This window comes from Pinus tabuliformis, chromosome 1_2, assembly GCF_031772625.1.
Source record: "Pinus tabuliformis cultivar Carrire ecotype Pingquan chromosome 1_2, CPIR1, whole genome shotgun sequence".
NCBI lineage: Eukaryota > Viridiplantae > Streptophyta > Pinopsida > Pinales > Pinaceae > Pinus > Pinus tabuliformis.
The window spans coordinates 37,301,361-37,319,647 of NC_142298.1; positions in this window are offsets into that span (position 1 = coordinate 37,301,361).

Here is an 18,287-nt window from a genome sequence, read left to right on the forward strand (position 1 = left end):
ATTTTTTTCCGTCTCCATTTTCACTAACACAACAGTCTCAACAACTCAGATGGTTTCCTTCAATTTATATGTTCCTTCTTTTGTTACAGATATGGAAATGTTTCCACAACTACTTTCATATGTAGCCATCATATTTTGTTTTTGCAATCCACTATAGTCTCCATGTTTCATTTATGATAAATTATAATTTAGTGGGATATTCCAGAACTTTTATAATTATTTTTGCAATATTAAAATCTTGTATCTTTTCTACAAGAGGAACTTCATAAAAAACCACAACACATTGACTTTTCTTGATGTTCATTGGTGTTGCTCCCATTTAACTATATACCATCTATAGAATGTCTATAGCTTCATTGGAACTAACTGTGGTTACAATTTTGGTAAGAATGCTCTAATCTAAGCCTTGTTGAATGAGAGACAATGTTTCTACATAGTCCTTTTTGTTTCATATAAGTTAATCCTTTAGATATTGAATCATGGCCTCATAAGCTAAATGATTTAGATATTTTTGAAATACATTAGACACAATATCTCATAATTCTTTTACACAATCTTATCCTCATATTAATGGTGGTAACAACATAATTTTTCTTTAAAAAACTTAGAGGCCATGATAGATAAAAAATAGTACTCAAATTCATACTTTTGAAAAATGAAAATATAGCTATTAAATTTGTTGCCATATATTACAATTACTTCTCTCTTTTGTGCATTCTTTTTCTTTTATCATTTGCAATTTTTTTTAAACAAAAGAATAATTTCATTCCAATAATTTGTTCCAATTAATAAGTGGATCATTATTTAACTCCGTCGATGGCTACAAACATAACTTGCGGTGGCTAGTGATACAATTAGTGAACATACGCTGCTCTCGATAGCTATGACCACGAGTGTCCACAACACACAACTCACAATCATAGTTCCTACTTCCTAACCTTTGTACTAATTCCAACTAACCCTATATATTTTGGCTTGGACCAAAGTAGCTAGCTCCTTCAACTCTAAATTACTTGTCTCCTTCTTCTCATGCACTCGTGCCAAGATGATATATGGGAAAACAAATACTCTCAGCCATAATTGAACAAACACGTAAATACATATATATAAAACCCATTCTCTTACACTATATATATATATATATATATATATATACAAAGACCCTCTTTGTTGATGCTTCATATGAGAAAGACACGAAATTCTCAAGGTTGACTCTTACTTAGATTTAATGAAACCTAAAACGTTTAGAATGGCCCAATTTTCTACAGTGGTGATTTATTGCTAGAAAAAATATATATATATATACTCTATATTTTCTAGCAATAAACCACCACTCTAGAAAATTGGGCCATTCTAAACTTTTTAGGTTTCATTAAATCTAAGAAAGAGTCAACCTTGAGAATTTTGTGTCTTTCTCATATGAAGCATCAACAGAGAGGGTCTTTGGGATAGTACATTTTCTTGAAGGAGTTGAAGTAGACCCTTGATTTTTTTATCATAGTTTGCAAAAACATATCTATCAACTTTTCCTTCATTTCTCCTTCAGGGAGCATCTTAATGTCTGCTAGTACTTTAGCTTCTCCATCATCTGAACTATGTGCCATGCACATTTTTAATTTTTGTTGTAAGGAAGATTCATATTTAGTGTTATATTCTAATTCTGACCTTGAGCCTTTACAATGACATTCTTCTAAACTTGTACAATCACAACGACGAGTAAGAAAAAATGCTTCATAATCATCTTTAAATTATGTGTCAGAATTATTGAAACTGGAAGTTTTTGTAGAATCACAACAATTTTGTCCCATAATATGTATTTCTTCTTTGATATGAATATTGGGACAATTTTTAGTTTTATGTAGTTTGGAACCACATTTATAGCACTGGATGTGGATTAAGGGGTTTCTTTCTTCTCTTGTTTACCTATCGTGTTGGTATTTTCTAACATTTTCATGACTTTTTCCCTCTTTGTAGTTTTGATTCTCCCCCTCGTGGACAATAATTTGAAGTATGTCCTTTTTTTCCACATAACCAACAGCTGAGCCTATTCCAGGCTTCTTGTTTGTGAGCCCTAAGATTAATATCATCAAGACCATAATAGTGGGAATTTGGAATTCTTTTTTAGTAGCCTTTTACTTTTATTATTCTTTGGGGTTTTGTAGGATGGTTAATTTTTCTTTTTGAGATTTTCTTGAGGGCCTTATTCACCCTTTTCTTTTGTACAACGAGATCATCTATATATAGACCATATTTTTTTCAGATAGATCTACTATCAGGTAACCCAGAAAATTTCTGTATAGATTTATTCACCTTCATATATGTGCATAGTCCAACCAAGGATTTCGTTATGATACTATATATTTCCTCCAAGTACAAGATTCATAGGGATTTTGGAATAATTCATGATTTTTCAAGTAATCTACAAATTTAGAAGGCAAGGCTACAAGATACACTCATTTCCATAAGAGATTCTTGCTGTCTTTTACTTCATAGATTCTTTGAATCCAATCCCTATGGAAGTATTCATACATGGACATTTTTTTACAGTTGATATTCATTAATATTAGAGATTGTTTATCTGATATTTATGATTATGCACCACACTAGTGTTCAAGGATGAATGATGTCAGAGCTCCAAACATGTTATTTTGGGGATTCCCATCCTCATTATGTACAACATCCCCTCCTTCATCATTAACTATTTATTCTGCCATTTTATCTACCAATGCTCATGATGATTCTGTTTTCCCCCATCTTCTGAGTGTACCAGTAAAACATTAAATTAGTGTCTTACAGGCTTCTACTTCACTTTTACCCCTCATGCACATTAGCTTATATTCAGTGAACATTTGATTAATAATCTATCTTACCTGACGAGAACTTAGATTTTCAATGTTCCATTCTTTATGTTCATCATTGAAAAATGTTTGAGATTCTAGAAACTTACCCTTACCACTCAAATCAAGAGCAGGATATCTTTAGTATTACCTAGGAAATGGATCATAAACTGGCAGTATATGAGAGTCAAATGAGGTTTCTGTTTTTTCTTTAGGAAAAAAACTGGGAAATATATCTACTAAATTTTGGATAGAATGTAGATAGATGGAAAGGCAAAACAATAGTGAAGAAGGAATGTCTTTATCTTTGGACGTAGAAGACAATTTTTCAAATTGTGAGGAAAGATCTTCAATCTTTGTATGGGTCAACACAAAAGCTTTGTGAATTTCATTTTCGATTTCCTTAAACTGTCCATCTATTTTTGCAGACAATGTTCTTGCTTCACTATGACCTTCTCAAACAAATCATTCTATTGTAGAAACAAAAAATTGGAAATCATTCAAAATTTTATTTATACTGTTTACGGAGACTTCCAGAGACTCTAGATGTTATTTTTGTGCATTGGATGTTGATGCATGCATATCTAAACCTTTCAAAGTATTATTGGTCTAATTTACTTGTTCACTGACTCTTTGTATTCTTCCCTCTATTCTTATGGCTGAGTCATCTTTGAGGACTCAAGGAACTTCTTTAACCACCGTTCCTGTTTCTTCAAGGATGATTCCTTTATATGGAGGAAAAGTAGAGGCATATTATACCTTACTACCATCAAAAGTTTTCTAATGGTGTTTAGAAGAAGACGATTTTATTAATAACATCTGCACGTCCATGTTCTCTTCTTGCTTCTTCCATTCATAAAAAGAAATCCATGAATCTGTATAATCTATATATTCCTTCCATCTTAATGACATATTTGTTTTTTCTACTAGTGACGTAGTCAAATTGAATTTCTCGGCATCTGGATGAGTAAATAAATCCCAATTTGTCATTATTTTCATCCAGTATGTATCTACTTTATACTTAGGACAAAATTCTATGAGAGAGAAGAACTTAAACATCTCAGTATTAGATGGCCTTTTGCAATCACTTGGGATAGGTTTCTGAAATCAGAATCATGGGATGAGATGGTCCATTTGTTCCAAATACACTAATACATATCTAGGCATACCTGGTTGCCTGATCTTGCTAAACATTTATGCTAGCCTTGGATCTTCATTTTCAAGGGATGGGAGTTCATGTATCATCATGACAGTATCATGTGGAAATGAAATGTCACTACATTTTGGATTTGGACAAGAATTGTTTAACATAGAAGATGGAGCTTCTCCTATCCTGGGATTATGATTTCTATGGGAGGTAATATGTACAGTTTGGTTTATCTTTACAGAGTACATCCCACCATAATTTCTTATATCCTGAAAAATTGTATACTATTTTAGGAAAGATGAGCTTGTGATTGTGTTGTGGCCAAATTATTCTTTGATGGAATTCTCGATTCTTGGTCATGTTGATCACAAAATATTTGTGGAAGGTGTTGAATCTGAGTTTTTCATCAGTCCAAATGACTTCAATGTCTTTAAAATTTAGAATCAAGGAACTTTCTACCTAGTTGGCTAGATGCATTGAGTAATCATAAACCATGTCGTGAATCCATTTACTAGATTTAGGATAGACTTTTCGCTATGGAACTAAGTGTTTTAAATCTTTGTGTGGCTAAAGATTTGTATCTAATATTTTTTTATTTCTTAGTTTCTATGTTGGCTTCTAGGACTGACAGTAATTGTCCCACTTCATGGAATCAAAAATTTCTTTGATTGATTCATTGTGTAATGGGGTCCCATTCAGTAACAAATATCATTAGATGGGATTTTTCTTGGAGGTTTTTTCGACTGAGAAATTCTGGAAGACTGTTTATACTACCCTTGATATGTTCTATCTAGAAATCAAAGTTTAAGAATAAGGCCTGCTACCTACCAAATTTTGATTCTCCTGGTTTGTTAATATATTTGGTTAATACCTTCTTCAATGTTGAAGCATATGTTCTCAATAAGAACTTTTTGTTTACCAGATGTATATCAAATTTATCTATACAATTCCATACAACTTTTACTTCTTTCTCAATGGTAGAATAATTTTTCTTAGCAAGGTTCCAAACTAAAAAAGAGAATGGAATATTTTCTCTTGATTATCATTAAGTTACTTGAGGACTCCTCCCCATCCTATGTCACTAGATCTCTGGGTAATTCTATAACTTCTTCTCAGCTAAAAATAGAATTTGGATGCAAATTTGTCTCTTTTCATGAAGTCCAAGAGAATGAACAAAAAACATAAAATCTTGATATCCTAAGTCTCTTTCATAATGGATCCGCATCTATAATAAATTCAATCAAGCTATAGATTGTAGAAATCCATCCTTCCTCATGCTAGAATCTTCCTAATATTAGCCCCCCAGATGTGTACTTTGATCTCTCTATATTTCATCTCAAATAGTTAACAAGAGTCTCTATTAAAGAATATGTTAGTTAAATCCAATAAAACACATAAGCCATCCAAAACATTCCTCTATTATATCCCAAAGAACTTCAACAGGAAGCCCACAAAAATAATACTTCATATGTTGATGTTGGTTCAATAAGATTCTAAGTTTCTTCTTTAACTCATATAGGATTAAACACATTCATCTTAGAAACTATAAGAGACCTCACCCATAACAAGTACACTGAATCCCTGCTTGGTGGGATTGTTGCTCCCCTTTCTAATGGGCCAGTATGGTTTGATTGTTATCCAAATTTCTCAGCCTATGTCTTTGATGAATGTGTCAAAGACATTATGCAACTACAAATCAAAACTTATTGATTTGATATGAAGAAAAAGAGAACAAATATTTGAACCCATACAAGGGGTTGTTTTCAACATACAAATACCTTGTATCATATTGTGTTACATTATCCCAACCAAGATTCAAAGTCAAGTGTTGTAGTCATTACAAATGCTCAAAATTATAAGATTGAACCCCAGGTCATAAAATGGGAATAATTAAGTTTTCTAGAAAGTTGGGTAGTTGACATGCCCAGATCTCCAAAAATTCAGAACATCACCTCTACACAAATTCAAGAGAATCCCTCCTCTGCCATTCTATCATTTCCAAGGAGATCCACCATCCTAAATAAAAAAATTGAAAGAGAATGTCAAGAATACAAAGCTTCCCATCCAATTCCTTTTGAAGCATACGTGTCACATCATCTATCTGCCTGTACAGACTATTCCCACATTGAGTTATTTGAGCTTGCACAAATTTTGATTTTTTATTATTTAGTAATCAAGTGTCCTATCTGATAGACATTAATAAATATAAAGTCTATTGTACATATTACCTCCCATAGAAATCGTAATACCAGGACAAAAGAAGCTATATATGCTATGTTAAAGAATTCATGTCCAAATCCAAAATGTAGTGACATTTGATTTCCACATGATACTATAATGATGATAAATGAACTTCCATCCATAGAAAATGAAGATACAAGGCTATCATAAATTTTTAGCAAGATGAGGCCGCGAGGTATGCCTAGATATGGATTAGGGTATTTGGAACAAATTGACCATCTCATCCCATCATTCCAATTTTAGAACCCTGTCCTAATTGATTGCAAAAGACCATATAAGACTAAGAGGTTTATGTTCTTCTCTCTCATGGAAGGTTGTCCTAAGTATAAAGTAGATACAGACTGGATGAAAAGAATAATAAATTGGGATTTATTTACTTATCCAGATGCCAAGGAATTCAATTTGACTATGTCCCTAGTAAAAAAAACAAATCTTTTATTAAGATGGAAGGAATATATGGATTATAAAGAGTCATGGATTTTTTTTTTATGAATTGAAGAAGCAAGAAGAAAACATGGATGCGCATATTTTATCAACAAAATATTCTTCTTCTAAACACCATTAGGCAACTTGTGATGATAGTAAGATAGAATGCACCTCTACTTTTCCTCCATATAAAGCAATCATCCTTGAAGAAGCAAGAAAGATAGTTAAATAAATACCTTTAGTCCTCGAACATGAATAAGGTATAGGAATAGAGGGAAGAATAAAAAGAGTCAATGAACAAGTAAATTGGACCAATACTTATTTGAAAGGTTTATATATGCATGCATCAACATCCAATGCACAAAAATAACAAGTAGAGTCTTTGCAAGTCTCTGTAAACAATATAAATAGAAGTCTGAATGATTTCCAGTTTCCTGTTTCTACAATAGAAGGATTTTTTTGAGAAGGTCATAGTGAAGAAAGAACTTTGTCTGCAAAAATAGATGGACAGTTTGAGGAAATCAAAAATGAAATTCACTAAGATTTTGTGTTGACCCATACAAAGATTGAAGATATTTCCTCACAATTTGAAAATTTGTCTATGAGAAATACATTAAATCATTACATTAAGGCTTTCTTCAATTAGCAAGGAATAATTATATTTTAACAGGTACTCTAGATTGTGCTACCATTTTCGAGCACCTATAGCTGTTGATTTCTAAACATTTAATGCAAGATTGTATTTGTTAACTGGCACCAACTACTCTACTGAGCTGGAATGACATTGAAACCTTGATGGCTACTTACAATATATGTGTTTTAACAAAAGCTTCACAACTCTAGACATGCGAAACCTTATGAATTATAACCTATGGTTCATCACCCCCAATTTTTTTGCATTGTCAACACCGTTTATAAAACTTGGTAATAGTTAATTTTGTAAAACATTAGGGGAAGGTTTTGGAGTTATGAAACGAGGAATAAAAAAAGTCTTAATCCATATATAACAAGAATGGAATGAAATGAAATATAGATCTAAAATAAAAACACATATATATACTAAAGAAATATGGTAAAAATGAACTTTAATTAGTTTTGAGGATGTGTTCCAACAGTTAAGTGGGGAGGTTTGGTCCTCACAGGCCTCATGGTCCAATCTCGGGAAAGACTTTGTATGCCTAAGAGATTTTTAAGGCACAATTTCTTTAGTTGAGAAGAAATGAACTTTGATTAATAGATAGAAATGATGAAATGGTTTATATGTAGAATGAAATAAAACTAGCTCGAATAGTGGTCATTTATCTTTGGGAAGAGATGTGACAACTATGCATTTTCCAAATTTGTGTTACAATGAGACTCAAATACCTTTTTATAATGAGGAAACAATGAAAAATCCTAAACATAAAAAGTCCCAATCCTAGGAGATGAAACATCAAAATCGTATGGGCCCTAATGAGATAAGTTGGAATGTTAACTTCCTGAGGTCATAACTTCGGAACATGTTGTTCATTTGTTATGCAAAATAATTCGTTAGAAATATCTATTCAAGAGGAACAAATTCTAACTATTGACAAATACTATTATTTTGATTGACCCATTTCCCTAAAAAAAGTCATTTAGGGCTTCAAAACATCCCTAGAAGTTTAGGAACTGAAAATTATTAAAAATAGAAAATTGCTAGAATAAGAAAAAATTGTTGAACCAGTGGAATATATGGGTGGTCACTAATATCCACTTGAACCAGTCTTCCCCCCCATGAATAAATGGTCTCCATTACTTGAGTGTCTCCATGAGATGGGGAAACTTCTATTGAACTTATTCCTTAATGAGTCACTTGCTTTGGTGTAGGAGTTGTCTTGATTTAACAATCCAATATAGTTAGATCCTATGTTGGTGAGTGTTCTTAATTTGTGAGTCATGGTATGATTAGTTGTAGTCTATTAAATGTAATCTTGGTTGAGCTATTTTAGTGTTAAAGTCTTTGCAACTTTTTATGTTTCCCATAATCGTGGAAAGTGTGACTAAAGGTGATCCACATTGAACATTGGGTGCAGGACAAGGAATTTGGGGATACTTGGCTCAGAAGTGTGTCAATCATTGCCTTGATTATGGTGTACGTTCCGTAATGGAGCATCCAAATCTTCCGATGGGACCTTGGAAGGCATGCCTTCTATAAATTTAACCAAACTCGATCTCCCACCTAAAGCGTATGTGGCACCTAATGTTCATCATTGTGTTGCTTGTACTTAGTATTATCTTTATGCGAGATATGATGGACCTATTGGCAAATGTGTTAAATTTGTTTAATAAACTTGGTAGTTTTTCCAGCGTGAGATTGAGCGTGTGAAAATTTTCCTGTGTAGTTGTAGGGGGTAGTGCAACATCAATGGTACATAATGGTTGAAATCCGAGGCCCCCCAGAAAGGGGTTGTGGCCAGTCAGGATATAGATAGTTCTATTGTACCTGTGTTGAACATAGGGGAAATTATCATCTATTTTTGTGTATGTTTGGAGTTTTATATGTGTAAAGATGCATGATCATCCTGTTGATAACCTTTATCTAGCTATTAGTCTAGGGTTGGAAGGCAGTCAACTTGGTGACTTGCTATCCAGAAATGACCAGAGGCTTGAATAGAATGCACTTAGAAACCTATTATCCTGAAATGATATGATCGTCTACCGGATCCAAAAATGCACCAAACTCATTCAAAGAAGACATTTATAATGGATTATTTTGTGATAATCTTCTTTTAAGCCACCAAAATGACCATCTTAGAAAATATATCAATGACCAAAAATACAAAGTCATTACCAGTCTTTGTATAAGGAAGACCACACATAGAGTCCATGAAGATGGAATCCCAAGGTCATTTAGGAGTAGGAAAAGGGGTGTATAGGCCTTCCTTCTTAATGGTATTTTTTGTGATGGCACAAATAGTGCAGGATTTGATATACTTTCCAACATCGTATCGAAGTTTAGGCCAATAAAAATACTTTTATCATTATTGTCTTCTCTACAACGTATTTCCCTTTGAAATAACTATAATGTGCTTCCCAGATAAAATTTCCATGCTCACTTGAAGGAACACAAAGGTGTCTCAAGTAGCACAACAATCCATCCTAAAGGTGGAACTCTATAACTGACATGTTGGTCATCAACATCTTATTTGTGACAGACAATTTCGAGTCGGTTTTGTATATTTGCAACCATCCATAGGCCTTATGTCTACAAGAGTGGAGAATTGTGTTTAGTGGAAGAATCAGGGGTCAAATGAGGAAGTTTACAATGTGATTAGTGCTACCCTTCTTGTATTAAATGTTCAAATGGAATTATTGTACATATGTGGGCCATTTCCGATGGTGATCATTCTACAACTTCCCTTATGTCTATATAAATTGAAAAGGTTGGTGATCCATGTGGATGATAATCTCATTCCCCAAAATAATAATATTTCCATTGTTGATATGTTCTCACAATGGAATACATCTCCTTATCATAGGTGGGGTATATTTAAATAGTTTTAGAGAGTGTCTCATTATGATAGATAACAAGACAAGCTTGTTGAGTGAGGAATACACCAATAGCATAGTTGGAGGCATATATCTCAATCTCAAATGGTTGTTACAGTTTGATCAGGGCAAGTACTGGTGCAAAGAAAATACGATGTTTTAGTTCAATGAATTCCTTCTATTATTATTAAAACATTTTTTTTTTCTTTTAATACACCCTTGGTAACTTGACTTAAGGGCCAAGTGATATGATAAAATTATAACACGAATCATCAATAAAAGCTAAGAAGGCTCTATGAAGCTTTGTTAGAGTCGTCATGGCTGTCCAATGCCGAATGAATTGGATCTTAGTTGGATCCACATAACAAGGGCCTTACTAAATGAACCTATAACATATCAGGTGCGTTTTGGCATACTAAGCAATACCAATAATTTGACTACATATTGGAAAATACCTCTAAACATAAAGTTATTTAACCCCCTACCAATACGAACCCAATACACCTTCCCAATTTAAAACACCCCTACTTTCACTAGATATTGTATGTATCCATTTTTTCATTAACATTTTTTATACCCTTAAATATTTTTCATTAACTTTGAGCTCCACTTTTATACTTGCCAAAATAAAAACCATTTACCCTCTATTATATGCTCAATATATTATGTCATATTTTACTCAATATATATCCCCCAATATGAACGAATGTGATATGGTATTTCTCCTGTAGTGAACCTGCCGAGATCCAGATGCACACTTTTATTATTAATAATGCAAACCAAATATTATACCTTGTCCATGCCAAGGGAGGATTTTTCCAACTTAGAACATAGCTTGTGTTGTCACAGAGTGTGAAGGATTTATCGAATATGTTTCAAGTGTTCTAACTAACTCTTGCTAAATATTAAGATATCATCTTGATCTACAACCACGATTGAGTTGGTGAAAGGTTGAAAGATTTGATCTATCATCCTAATGACCAACCACTTAAAAAGACCCTCATTGGACTTGAAGGTGGTCTTGCACACATCTGTTGGTTCTATTAGAACTTGGTGACAACCATACTTCAAATCAATCTTGTTGAAGTAATTTCCCCCCTTTAATTAGTTAATAAGACCATCAATCCAGGGAATCGAATATTTTGTTCTGAGCCCAATAATTAATGTAGAGTCTCTAGGTCCCATCCTTCTTCTACACAAGTATAATTGGGCTCACACAGGGTGAGGAACTTAGTCAAATCTACTATTTTTGTAGAAACTCTTGAATCTATTGTTTAATTTCTTCTTTTTCTAGAAGAGAGTGGTAGTAGATTTACCCATTAGGTAAAGGTGCACTAGGGGTAATATTTATTAAATGTTTGACCTGATAATGTAAGGCTACCCCCGTGGGTGATATCCCTATATGCTTCCACTACCTTAATCACTTGCTTCTGCTTTGTAAAGGAGCCCTTTATGGTGGCGATGGATGTGGCCATGATATTCCCCTTACTTTGAGGGTGAATTAGGAAGAAAATAATTTCCTAGTCTGTAAGGTGATTTCACTACATCGTATAGAAGAGATCAAAGAAATGGAAGTAGTTGGGGCTACCTCTAATATCTTGTATAATTTTTTACCCAAAGAAATTAAAAATATAAGGTCTAGATCCATTTATAACATGACACTTCCACAAGTATATTTGGGTTAACAAAACATCACAAATTTCAAGGGGAGAAACATCGCAAAATACCTCATTCGTGAAAGGCTTGATGCTATAACGTAGGCAACATTATTCACTGATGTGGAGATCTCACCCTTGGTGGAGCCACGTGGTGTTGTATGGTTGTGGGTGTGGTGTTGTCGATAGACCCAACCACATAATGAAATTTGTTGAGATGAGGTTATTTTGAATCCAAGTATCAATAATGATATGCAATATAACACTCTTCACCCACATTTGTGAGTGGAATAGATGTTCACCTTCCTCCAAATCTTTAGGCTCATTTTTTTGGACCTTGGTGGTGGAAAAATTGGCATTTAGTTTTGCATCAATGGTTTGTTTCCCTTTTTCAGTGTCTGGTTCAGAGTCAAGACCTGGATTTGACTTGAAAGCATTTAGCTCAACCATCAATGACTACTTTGTAGGATATTCATTTGTGTTATTAGTGCGGATCTTGTGGAACTGACACCACTTTATCATTTCTTTCTTCGTCTTCCCATTACTATTGTTTTCATGCATGTGGATGAGTTTTTCTGGGGTGTTCTGCATTGGCTCTATCCTTTGTTCTATGGTTTGGGGTGCCTTTTCCCTGCTTCAGATTCACAGATCCATAATTTCGCTTCTATGTAATTTTTTTCTTGATTTTGATAGCATATCCGTATGTTGTGACAAGCGAGGATATGCCAAACAACTCCATTTCTTCCTATATGTATCTGTGTAAACAACCATGAAACTTAAGCACTAGATGTCACTCAAAGCCTTTGATACCCAGTTTTGTGCATAAAGTATGAAATATATATGTGAACTTTGACACTTCTTGGTCCCTTTCATATTATAGTGTGGTCCATTTTATATACTTGTCTTCATAGCTTCTGAAAGGGTAATATTGTTCCTTAAAAACATGCCAAAAAGAGTTCCAAGATGGTGTGATTGCAAATAGTGGGGATTCCTCCATGACCCTTTGCTCACAGTAAGTTTGTCACTAGTACTTGACATGGGGGCGACTTTAAGGAGTGAACAAGTAATATTTTCTCTATTAGAAAAAATATGGATTGAGAAATATCCTTACAATAGATTTAACCATTTACCTAAAGCATCTACATCTATCTGGCCTTCAAATTTATAAATATCAAAATTAACTTGTACCTTAAAGGGGGTAGTGCCTCCAAGGTTCAAAGTCCTTTTCTTCGACTCATTTTTTTCTCTTGTTGTTGTTTCTTGGTTTTCTTTGCTTCTTTGTTATTAACTCTAATTATATCTTCCTATAAAGGTATTTTTAGGGTTGCTACATCATCCTCTATGATTGCATTTAAGCTATTTCCCTTTTCTTCTAAGTCCTTCAGGGAGGCAATCTCCTTTGCTAGTTGCTTACACAACCTATTATTTTCATCTAACTGTCTTCCAGTTAAAATAATTTGAAATTATGATCTTTAACACTTTACCTCTTTCTCCTTTAGTTTATTATTCATCATCTCCCCTTTTCTCCTTTCCTCTTCAAGCTGTGTCTTCAATCTTACAATTTATTCCTTGAATTTATGTTATGTTTTAACCTTATCTCTCCATTCGTGAAAGTTTGTCAAAATGAACACATGTACATTTTGATAGTCCATGACTCAACCAATCCTACCTTCAAGTTGTTAGGCTTATATAGAAGGATTTGGATCTGATACCAACTGATAAAAACTTGACTAAACTAAGAGTGGGGGTGATTAGTTTATTCCATTCACTCTACCTCTTTATCATTTAGTTGACTATTCATCATCACCTATTTTATCCTTGCCTCTACAAGTTGTGTCTTCAATCTTACAATTTATTTCTTGAATTTGTGTTTTTTTTAACCTTATCTCTCCATTCATGAAAGTTTGTTACAATCAACACATGTAAATTTTGATAGTCCATGAATCAACCAGACCTACCTTAAAGTTCTTAGGCTTATACAGTAGGAGTTGGCTCTGATACCAACTGATGAAAACTTGACTAAAATGAGATGAGGGGGTGAATTAGTTTAGTCCATTCATGGAAATTAAAATTACTTTCTTGAACTCATTAACTAAAACATTAAATGAGAGGTTTAACAAATAATGGTCAACAGATTGAATATGTGAACAACAAGTAATAAGAAAACCAAAACATCACAACAAGACATAGTGACAACACATATTGACACCAGATATAACTAGAAAGCCATAAAGGGAAAAAACCATGATTTTATTATTGTTGTGATGCAAAGGAAAGCTCGTACTCCCTTATTACATTTGATTTTATGTAGGCTCCAACCTACATGAGGCTGCTACCTCAACTTTCTTCAAGCTGCAACATGCAAGGAAGCTCCAACTCCCATATGTTTTATGTAGGCTATAACCCATAGGAGGGTAATGGATTCCAACAAGTGTAGTGAGATGGAATTATGTTGAAACATTGATGACTACCTACAATATATGTGTTTTAACACAAGATTCAAAACTCTATACATCATAAACCTTATGAATTATAACCTATGGTTCATCACTCCCAATTTGTTTGCACTGTCAACAAACTTTATAAAACTTGATAATAATTACTTTTGTAGAATATTAGGGGAAGGTTTTGGAGTTATGAAACAAGTTATAGAAAAATATTTTTAATATGTACATAAAAATAAGGGAATGAAATGAAATATAGATCTAAAATCAAAACAGAGAGATATAATAAAGAGATATGGTAAAAATGAACTTTAATTAGTCCCAAGGATGTGGTCCAATGGTTAGGTAGGGAGGTTTGGTCCTCACAGGTCTCGTGGTCCTATCTCGCATAATACTTTGTATGCCTAAGAGCTACTCCAGGTACAATTTTTTTAGTTGAAAAAAATGAACTTCAATTAATGTATAGAAATGAGAAATGGTTTATATGTAGAATGGAGGCAAACTAGCTCGAATAATGGTAGCTTATCTTTGAGAAGAGATGTGACAACTATCCATCTTCCAAATTTTTGTTACAATGAGGCTCAAAGATTTTTTTTCATGAATAAACAATGAAAAACCCTAAACAATGATAAAAAACTCCAATCCTAGGAGATGAAGCGTCAAAATCGTATCGGCCCCAGTGAGATAAGTTGGAATGTCAACTTCCTAGGGTCGTAAATTTGGCATATGATGTTTGTTTAGTGTGAAGAAAAGTTCATTAGAAAGATCTATTTGAGGGAAAAAACTTCTAACTATCGAAAAATGTTATTATTGTGATTGACCAATTTCCCAAAAAAATTCCATTTAGGGCTTCAAAACAACCACAAAATTTCAGGACTTGAAAATTGTTAAAAATAGAAAATTCTCTAAATAGGAAAACTATGTTGAACCAGTGGAATAGATGGGTGGCCACCAATATCCACTTGAATTAGTCATTCCCCCTTTATGAAGCAATGGTCTCCATTCCTTGAGTGTCTCCATGATATGGGGAAACTTCCATTGAAATTAGTCCCTAATGAGTAATGTGCTTTGGCATAGAAGTTGGCTTTCTTTAACATCCGAATTTAGTTGGATCCTATGCTGCTGAGTGTTCTTAATTTGCGATTCCATGATATGACTAGTTGTGCTCTGTTTAATATAATCTTGGTTGAGCTCTTTTAGTTTCAATTGCTTTGTAATTTTTTATGTGTCCAATAATGGTGGGAAGTGTGATTGAAGGCGGTCCACATTGAACACTAGGTGTAGGCCAAGGAATGGGGAGATACTTAGCTCAAAAGTGTGTCAATAATTACCTTGATTATGGTGTAAGGTTGATAGAGGAGCGTTTGAATATTCTGATGAGACCCTGAAAGGCATGCCTTATAGAAATGTAACCAAACCTTATCTCCCACCTAAAACTTATGTGGCACCTCATGTTGATCATGGTGTTGCTTATACTTACTATTGTCTTTATGGAAGATATGATGGACTTGTTGGTGAATGTATTGAACTCGTTCAATAATCTTGGTAGATTTTTCAGCTTATGATTGAACATGTGCGAATTTTTCATGTGTAGTTGTAGGGGTTAGTGCAACATCAATGGTACACAATGGTTGAAATCCCAAGCCCACCTAAAAGGAGTTGTGGCTAGTCAAGTTATGGATAGTTATGTTGTACCAGTGTGTTGGACATATGGGAAATTCTCATCCATGTTTGTGGATGTTTGGAGTTGTATATGCATAAATGTGCATGATCATCCCATTGATAACCTTTATTTTGCTACTAGTCTAGGGTTACAAGGTAGTCGACTTGGTGACGATGTCCAACAATGACGAGAGGTTTGACGATAATGCACTTAGAAACTTGTTATCTTGATATGATATGATTGTATATGAGATCCAAAATGTACCAACACTCATTCAAACAAGATATTCATAATGTATTATATTGTGATAATCTTCTTTTAGATAGCCAAAATGGCCATATCAGAAAATATGTCAATGACCAAAAATACATAGTCATTACCAATCTTGGTGGAAGGTACGCCACACATATAGTCCATGAAGATGGAATTCCAAGGTCGGTTAGGAGTAAGAAAAGGGGTGTATAGGCATTCGTTCTTAATGGTTGGTTCGGTGATGGCACAAATAGTGCAGGATCTGATATACTTGCTAACATCCTATCGAAGTTTAGTCTAATAAAAATACTTTTGCAATATCATAATTGTCTTCTCTACAACAAAGTTCCCTATGAGCTGACTGTAATGTGCTTCCTCAATAAAATTTGCATGACCACTTGAAGGAACACAAACATTTATCAAGTAGCACAAAAATCCATCCTAAAGGTGGAAGTATATAACTAGCATGTTGGTCATCAACATCTTATAGGTGAAAGTAAATTCCAAGTAAATTTTGTACAGTTGGAACCATCCATAGGCAATCTGTCCACAGGAGTGGAGAGCCGTGTTTGGTGCTAGAATCAGGGGCTTAATGAGGTAGGTGCTACCCTTCTTGTCTTTAATGTTCGAATGGAATATTTGTACATATGTGGGCAATTTCTGATGGTGATCGTTTTACAACTTCCCTTATGTATATATAAATTGAAAAGGTTGGTGATCCATGTGTATGATCATCTCTTTCCCCAAGAAATAATATTTCCATTACCAATAGCCTTTCACAATGGAATACATATCCTTATCATAGGTAGGGTATCTTTGATAGTATTAGAGAGTGTCTCATTATGATAGGAAATCAGGTGACCTTTTTGAATGAGGGCTACACCAATAACGTAGTCAGAGGCATCTAACTCAATCTTAAATGGTTGTTGTAGGATTAGTGGGGTGAGGATTGGTGCAAAAAAAATACGGTGCTTCAGTTCAATGAATTCATTCTATTGTTAATCGAACAAAAAACCTTTTATTTTTCTCCACCCTTGGTAACTTGACATAAGGGCCAAGTGATATGAGAAAATCCCAACACGAATCATCGATACAAATTATCACGACTTTGTGAATCTCTATTAGAGTCGTTGGGCCTAGGTAATACTGAATGACTTGTATCATAGCTGGATCCACATAATGGGGGCTTCATTCAATGAACTTATGACATATCACATGTTTTTGTGGCATACTAAACAATACCAATAATTTGAATACATATTGTAAAAAGCCTCTAAAAATCACATTATTTAACCACCTATTAATATGAACCCAATACACCTTCCCAATTAAAAAAACCTCTACTTTAACTATATATTGTGGTATCAATTTTTCATTAACATTTTTTATACCCGTTTATATTTTTCATTAACTTTGAGCTCCATTTTTATACCAGCCAAAATAAAAACCAATTACCCTCTATTATATGCTCAATATGTTGTCATTTTCTACTCAATATATATCCCACAATATTAATGCATGTGGTATGGTATTTCTCCCCAAGTGAAGCCCCCATGATCCACATGCACAGTTTACGTATTAATGATGTAACCCAAATATTAGACCTTGCCCATGCCAAAGGAATATTTATCCAACTTAACACATAGCTTGTGTTTTCACTAAGTGTGAAGGACTTATTGAATATGTTTCAAGTGTTCTACCCAACTCTTGCTAAATATGAAGATATCATATTGATACACGACCACGATTGAGTTGGTGAAAGGAGGCAATATTTCATCTATCATCCCCATGGCCAAGCACCTAAAAAGACCCTCATCGAACTTGAAGGTGGTCTTCAACACATCCAGTTGGTTCTATTGGAACTTAGTGATAGCCAGACTTCAAATCAATCTTGCTGAAGTACATGCCCCCCTGAACTAGTTAAGAAGACCATTAGTATTTGGAATTAAGTATTTTGTTTTGAGCCCGATAATTAATGTAGAGTCTCTATGTCCCATCCTTATTCTTCACAAGTATAACTAGGCTCACACAGGGTGAGGAACTTGGTCAAATCAACTATTTTTTTAGAAACACTTGAATCTATAATTTATTTTTCTCATTTTCTAGAAGAGA